Source organism: Crocuta crocuta, unplaced genomic scaffold, assembly GCF_008692635.1.
Source record: "Crocuta crocuta isolate KB4526 unplaced genomic scaffold, BGI_CrCroc_1.0 scaffold529, whole genome shotgun sequence".
NCBI lineage: Eukaryota > Metazoa > Chordata > Mammalia > Carnivora > Hyaenidae > Crocuta > Crocuta crocuta.
Window position 1 is genome coordinate 2,216,727 of NW_027530362.1, and position 7,074 is coordinate 2,223,800.

Consider the following 7,074-nt stretch of genomic DNA (forward strand, 5'->3'; position numbering starts at 1 on the left):
CCCACTTGCCTTGTGTGAAACTGCTTTGAGAATTCAGTGCCCTAATTTCACACTCCAAGTTGAGAGCTTAGCCTAGTTCTTATGCCTAATACGGTGCCCAAATAATTAGTTTTTGACTAACTTAGGAAAATGGCATGAATTGCAGTCTAAAGAAATTAGCTAAATGAATAGTGAAAGGAAAATCAGTGTTGGAGAGCAGAAATTATTTCACCACTAGGGCCACAAAACAGTTCCCAGGGGGCTGGGGGAAATGAGAAAAATGAAGAGGAAAAAGAAAGATCCTTGTTTCATTTCTGGAAGTAAATGTGAGAACAATAAAACCAATGTGACCTGGGGCATTCCTCTACTTTTCAGTCACCTTTCCTCCAGAGAGAGGAGCCAGTTGCTTGGGTTGGTCATGTTTTTACTATTTAATTCCTGACTTCTTGCTGCCTACATCATCCAGTTATGCTTTATCACCTTCTATTCTCCTTGGCAACAAGACTGATTATTAGTCTGAGTTAACTGTGGAGACCCAAGAGAAAAAGCTTATAACCCATGAACACAGCTTACTAGACAGGGTTAGGATTTCTTTCTTCTTCTTTTCCTTCTGCTTCTTTATTTTAAGTAGGCTTCATGCCCAGCACAGAGCCCAAAATGAGGCTTGAACTCACAACCCTGAGATCAAGATTCCAACACTTACTGGACTGAGCCACCCAAGCAACCCAGGATTTATTTCTCATAAATGTTAAGGGCGCAGGTGTTTCCATATCACTAAAAATGTAAGCTGTGTTGCATTCAATTTGTTTCTTCTTTTTTACCTTTTTAGCCAAAAGAGAGAGAGATTAGAAAGAACATATACAACTTCTTGATCATTCTCCAGTTAAGTTTTAGTAAGATAGTGTCATCATATCGCTACAATTACTTTAAACAAACACTGCTTTGCTTTATGCAAATATTGTACATGTATTAATGAAGTCACATTCACCAAATTGACACTGAATTCAATTCTAAAATCAGTACTACTTTGACAATCCCAAAATAGGATATTCAGTCATACTTTTATCTAAATATTACAATGGACCAATAAAACCAGTAAGAATATTATAAAATAAAAAATTTGCAACATTTAATTAGATTTGCCCCACATCACAGAGTGGCTGTCAATATACAATTAAGTAGCTAACTGAATACAAAAATCTTTTAGACTTACAGAAAACAGACATGCTGAATTTTTGCTCTAGAAGTCGGTCATGAAGATACCCCCTTTCAAATAGTGGAGTAGGTAGGTTGCCTTTCCTTTTTTTTTTTTTTTCCCCCACCTACAAAGCCCAGATCCTCTTTCATTCTGTGTCACAGAACTAGGTGATGAAAAAGCACCATGGGTCTAAGTGACTTCCAGGGCTGGATGTCAAAAAAGGTTTCTTCAAGTGTTTCTTGTTAAAGTGGAAATCTCACCACCAATGAGATTAATGATTGCTTATCTGTCTTACCTACAAGATTTGAAGTTTCTTTGAAGATAAAAGTAATGTCACATTTACTTTTGTACTTCCACAACAGTGTGCCTGGCATATAATCGGCATGTATTATATGACTTTTGGGTGAACTGGACCTCTCTAATCAATACGAATTCAGGGAACAGGTTAGATGTCAGAAGTCCTATTTAGGGATTAAACTTCAAGGCCTTATGATTCTATAACTACTTTCATTTTCAAAATAGGGAATGCATGCATCATCCTATGTTTCTTGGTAGTTGCATTAATTTTGAAGTATACAGCACAATTTTAGTAAAGTTAATGATAACTTTAAAAAAAAGAGAAGACTGAACATGGCAATCAGCTCTCTATTATTATCAAACCAGAACATAGTGTGATTAAGCTGTATGCCTGGTAGGTACCATTTTCCTGTAGACATGTTCTCACAGGAGAACACAAGTGATTCTTGTCAGAAGTCAGAAATGGAAGAGAATGTGGCAGCACAAGCATGCATAACATATGCAGTCCTTCATTCTCTCAAGAGTTGTATATGAATTTTATTCATCAGTGAACAAAGACAAAAATACCTGCCTTTGTGGAGATCACATTTTAGTTGGGAAATATAAGTAAGTAATAATACACATAACATAGTAGGAAATTAGAAGTACATAGTAGTACATTAGAAGAAATTATTTGTACATGGTAAGAATAATAAAGCAGATTGGGATGTATTACATGTCCTGTGAGAAGTGTCACAGTTTACACAGGGAGGTCAGTGTATGCCTCATTGAGGTGCTAACTTGTTTTTTAAAGTAGGATCCACGTCCAATGTGGGGCTGGAACTCATGACCTTGGGTTTAACAGTCTGCTCTATTGACGGAGCTAGCTAGCCACCCCTTGAAAAGTTAACCTTTGAGAAGAATCTTCAAAGAAAAAGAGGTATCTGAGGAAAACACTCCAAGCAAAATTAACAGAAAGTGCAAAGACCTGGGGCAGGCAGTATGCTCCGTGCAGGCAATTGGGGTTGAAGTAGAGTCAGCAAAAGAAATCAAAGTAGAAGAAAACGTCTACAAGGTAATATAAGAGCACAGGTCTTTGGCTTTTGACCTGAGAGAAATGGTGAACCATTACACGGTTTTGAGTTGGCCTGAGATTTAACAAGGTTACTCTGGCTGATATGAGAAAAGACTAGAAAAGACTATAAAGAGACAAAGGTGCAAGCAAAGAGACCAGTCAGGAGGCTGCTGTGATAGTCTGGGTGAGAATGAGGGTGGTAGCACATCAGAAGGAAAAGTGAGTGATGGTTGGCTTTGGATATGTTTTCAAACAATGAGAAAGCTTTTAAAATCACTTGATGTAGGTATGAAGAAAAAAGAAAATTCCAGAATGATTCTGAGGACTTGGAGCTGGAGCAATCAACAGTGGAACTGGCATTAAATGACATGAAGTAGAAAGTATGTAAAGCAGGAATTTTTTTTTCTTTTTCCTTTCCTGTTTCCCTTCTCTCTCTCGTGAAACTTAAAACGTTCATGTTTGTATGCAATGAGTTTGGGACTAAATTTAGATATCCAATGTTCAAAGGGGACTTTGAGCTACAGATATACAGTTGGCCTTTGAATAACACAGGATTAAATGATACAGGTCCATTTATATGTTGACTTTTTTTCATAAATGCAGTACAGTATTGTAAATGTATTTTCTCTTCCTTATGCTTCTCTTTATAACATTTTCTTTTCTCTAGCTATTTCGTTGTAAGAGTACAGTATATAATACACATATGTGTTGATAGACTGTTTATGTTATTGGTAAGGCTTCCAGTCACCAACAGGCTATTAGTAGTTAAGTTTGGGGGAAGTTAAAAGTTATATGCAGATTTTCAACTGTGTGGGGGTCAGGATCCCTCTCTTCCCTTTTGTTTAAGAATCAGCAGTATATTTACAAATCATTACCCTTTTGTTTAAGAATCAGCAGTTTATTTACAAATCATTACCATGTACTGCAGATTTCTTATAATGAGATGTGATGTGCTCACTGAGGAATCAGTGTAGGTGAGAAGAGAAGGAAAGGGAAGGGGGAGAAAGGAAAGGAGAAGTCCTAGTAGTAAGCCTGAGGCCACGTCAGTGTCAGGAAGTTCAGGCAAGAGGAAGAAGGAGGAAACTAAAATGTGGCCCAGGAGCCTGGTCACTGCAGAGACTGGAGACCTAGGATCCAAGCGAATAAAGTGATTCTAAGACAAGGAGCCACTTCCTCTGCCACTGTGAAACTCAACTTTCACTTGAGAACTTTAAATATTCCAGGCATTTCAAGCCCACAGAGACTACAGAGTTTCACAGAATACTGAGGTGTTACCTTTGCTAATGATAACATCTAGTTCATGAAACATTCTGAAAAGTGAAAACATGACAGTTTAGTCAGACATGCAGACTGGGTAGATTTCTCCCCCCCAAAAACGAAAACCTTAAGTTCCATGATCAATATATAAATACATAGTTGCCTCATACTGTAGTAGAAATGCAACAGTAATCATATTTATATAACCTCCCTGCTGCATATAAAGCTGTTTTTGTTTTTTGGGGGTTTTTTTTTGGCAGGAGACAGGTATATGTAATCTCAATTTGGGAAAGCAGTAGCATCTTGCCCCCAGGATTTTTCAGATAATTAAAATAAACACACTAAAATCTTGTAGGAAATCAGGGGGATGAATGGAACATATAATTTTCAGTCTACAAGGAAGGCACAATATAATATAGTCATAGTAACACTAAAAAGCAAAACAAAAATACTTTTTATTGAGCAAGTGTTATGTACATTTGTATTATCTCATATTTAGCCATTTACCTGCAAAATTCTTAGATATTATTATTCTACTCTTGAAGATGAGAAAACTCTGACTCAGAGACTGTATGACATTTCCATTTACTATGCAGATAGTAGGTAACAGACGATCCAAATTCTTTTCCAGTGGACTAGGAGTCAGAATTTCTTGGGTTGCGTGTTTTTTGGGGTTTTTGTTTTGTTTTTTGCTTTGCTGTAATGACCTGGTAACCTTAATAAGTCACTTGGAATATCTGGGTTTTAGGTTCTTCAACTGTAAAATTAGGGATGCTGCCAACCTAAAGGATGACTTTGGATGGGGGTGTGGGCAATTAGATGCACAGTGTAAGGCTGCTCTTACTTCTGGAGAAGGACTGAAGAAGAGTCATATCAAGGTGGAATATAAAGGGGTGAGGCTGAATAAGGATGGGCCTAACATGCTGGCTTCTGAACCACTGCTGTAGTTTACAGTAAAAGAAGATAAAGAAAATCTCAGAACTGGAGAAAAAAAAAACCCAACAGACTATACCTTCAAGCTAACAGAAAGATAATGTCCTCAATAAGTATATTATATCATAATTTATATTTTGAGGATTAAGTTTAGGTTGACCTCTGAACCTCAGGTAATGACTCAGATAAAAATCATAAAATAAATTCAGGAGTCAAAGGGAATTGGCAGAATAACTATGGCATAACCTAAGTTTTGAGTTTCAGAAAAAAGGGCTGCTGGTCTTAATAATGCTGCCTTGAGGCCTGGCACTAGCCAGTACCCTGTGTCACATACTCTGTGGTATATGGTTATTAAATGGTGCTGCCTCCTATGTGCAAAAGTAGAGACAGGTCTGTTATCCAAAATTACCTTCCACATCCAATCCAATGGGGTTCATCTATAACCTATGGTTTTATTACACAGAATTATGAAAGACTTTATTTAATATGCTATCCACTCATTGGCTTCAATATGTTGTCATTGATTTAAGGACCCCAAGATTAGGCCTTGGCTTAGATTAGCCAAAACTGTCACCATAGGAACTCCAGTGTCCTACAGAATTATACAATTGATAATCTAAGCCAGAAAACCTCTCAGAAATTTCAAAGGCATTCATCATAAATTTATTAATAATCTATTGTCAGCAACAGGGACATGAAAATTATAGATGACTGATACCATTTCCCTCGTCATATATAAACGAAGTAAGTCTTCAGCACTTCTATCATTTACGGAAGCACTTCAGGGGACTTCTTTTTATTGGCCTTGGCCTGAGTTAATTTAATTTTTCAATTGTCTTCCCTCCAGGTTCTTCAGAATTATTGTCAAACAAGGAAATAAATGCAAATATCCTCTCATCATTTACTTGTGGGCTGTGATTCCCCACTGACAAGTCCGAACACAATTGTCAGAGGATAAACAACAGGAATAAGACATTATTAAAGGTCAAGAAACTGCTTCCTCAGGATCCCATAAGCAGGTGCCCTGTCTGATACTTCTGAATGTATGTGAGTTATGTTTTTTCTTTAAATATAAAGTTACAATTTAGAATCCTAGACAGCCGACCTCAACTATACTTTTCATGCCTAATGTAAATGTTATTCCCAAACCATATCAAAGGCAATAAAGATTTAGCTCATTCAATTTCATACCATGATCTGGAGAAAATCGGATCTAAAATCTGTACTTTGGGAAGTTCATGCCAATTGATACAGATAAGGAGATAAACCCACCATATAAGAATGTAAACACATTCAACATTGCCCAATGGCCAATTCTCAAGCATTAAGCAAGGCAAATTGTATCTGTTTTTAAATACTTCTCACCAGACTGAAATTTAAAGTATTGTTTTGTGACAAAAAGACAGCATCATGTTGACATTCTCTACTATGTCATCTGTAGAGAAGCCAGTTTAAAACACTAATAGTTATATAAGATATTGGAGCTAAGTCATAACAGCACTGAGATCTAAAGAAGCAAAAGCATAAAATTATTGGTACTTTCTACACTGCAGTTCAAGGAAGTTTGCATCATTAAAAAGTAAAAATATAAAGGGCTCTTTCTCAAGCTGGTGTTTACCCTCAAGTTTGAAAGAAGAAGAAATGACACAGTCTATCAAGTCTCATTAACCCACAATATAAAAATATGTAGTGGACTCACTGGCAGATGGTTTGAATTAGTCAGAAAATGTGGGTTAGAGCTCAGTAGAAATGCATACTTTGTTAGGAGGAATACAGTGTCATTTTATTCAGTGTATAAGTATAAAGAATGGATGCTAACATGGAAAACTTGACATAGGTCAATTTGCCCTCTTTTGCTGATTAAGAGTCTTTTTGATTTATATCAAAATGTTAGATAAAATTAGCAGTCCTACTAAAACTCAGTTAAAATGAATAAAATGGATAAAACAATTTTTACAATATCCATAAAATCCTAGGATAGCTCCCCCAGCAAGACTGTGGCCAGCAATAACACAGCCCATGTAATCCAGAAGCTGATAAGGAGCGTCCAGTTATACTACAATGCAAGTGAATGTGGATTCCTGTTCTGCATCAGTCCACTTCTCAGTCAACAGAGGCTGAAGTTCTTACCTTCCAGGAGGAAGAAATGGGCTTCAGAGTGGTTACTTTATGATCCCCGGGGCCTTTCTCAGTCCACTATACAATCTATACCAATATGTACGTATGGCATAACTCCATTATATTTAATTTATGATTTTGAAAGCACAGGCTTATGGAAAAATATTTATTTTCTTTAATTTTATAATAATGGAATCCTAGAGTTTACGTTACTGAATTTCATGGATATCACAGTGTT

At 36.6% G+C, this 7,074-nt stretch overlaps 1 long non-coding RNA gene across 1 annotated transcript in view; it reads left to right on the forward strand.

Moving 5' to 3' along the window:
• Window positions 1-5,747, forward strand: part of LOC144233265 (uncharacterized) — an 18,477-nt gene extending 12,730 nt beyond the window's left edge. The window contains exons 2-3 of the long non-coding RNA XR_013335631.1: window positions 2,815-2,908; window positions 5,566-5,747. This is a non-coding gene — a long non-coding RNA (uncharacterized LOC144233265). The remainder of the gene's footprint in view (window positions 1-2,814; window positions 2,909-5,565) is intronic.
• Window positions 5,748-7,074: the final 1,327 nt, after the last annotated feature.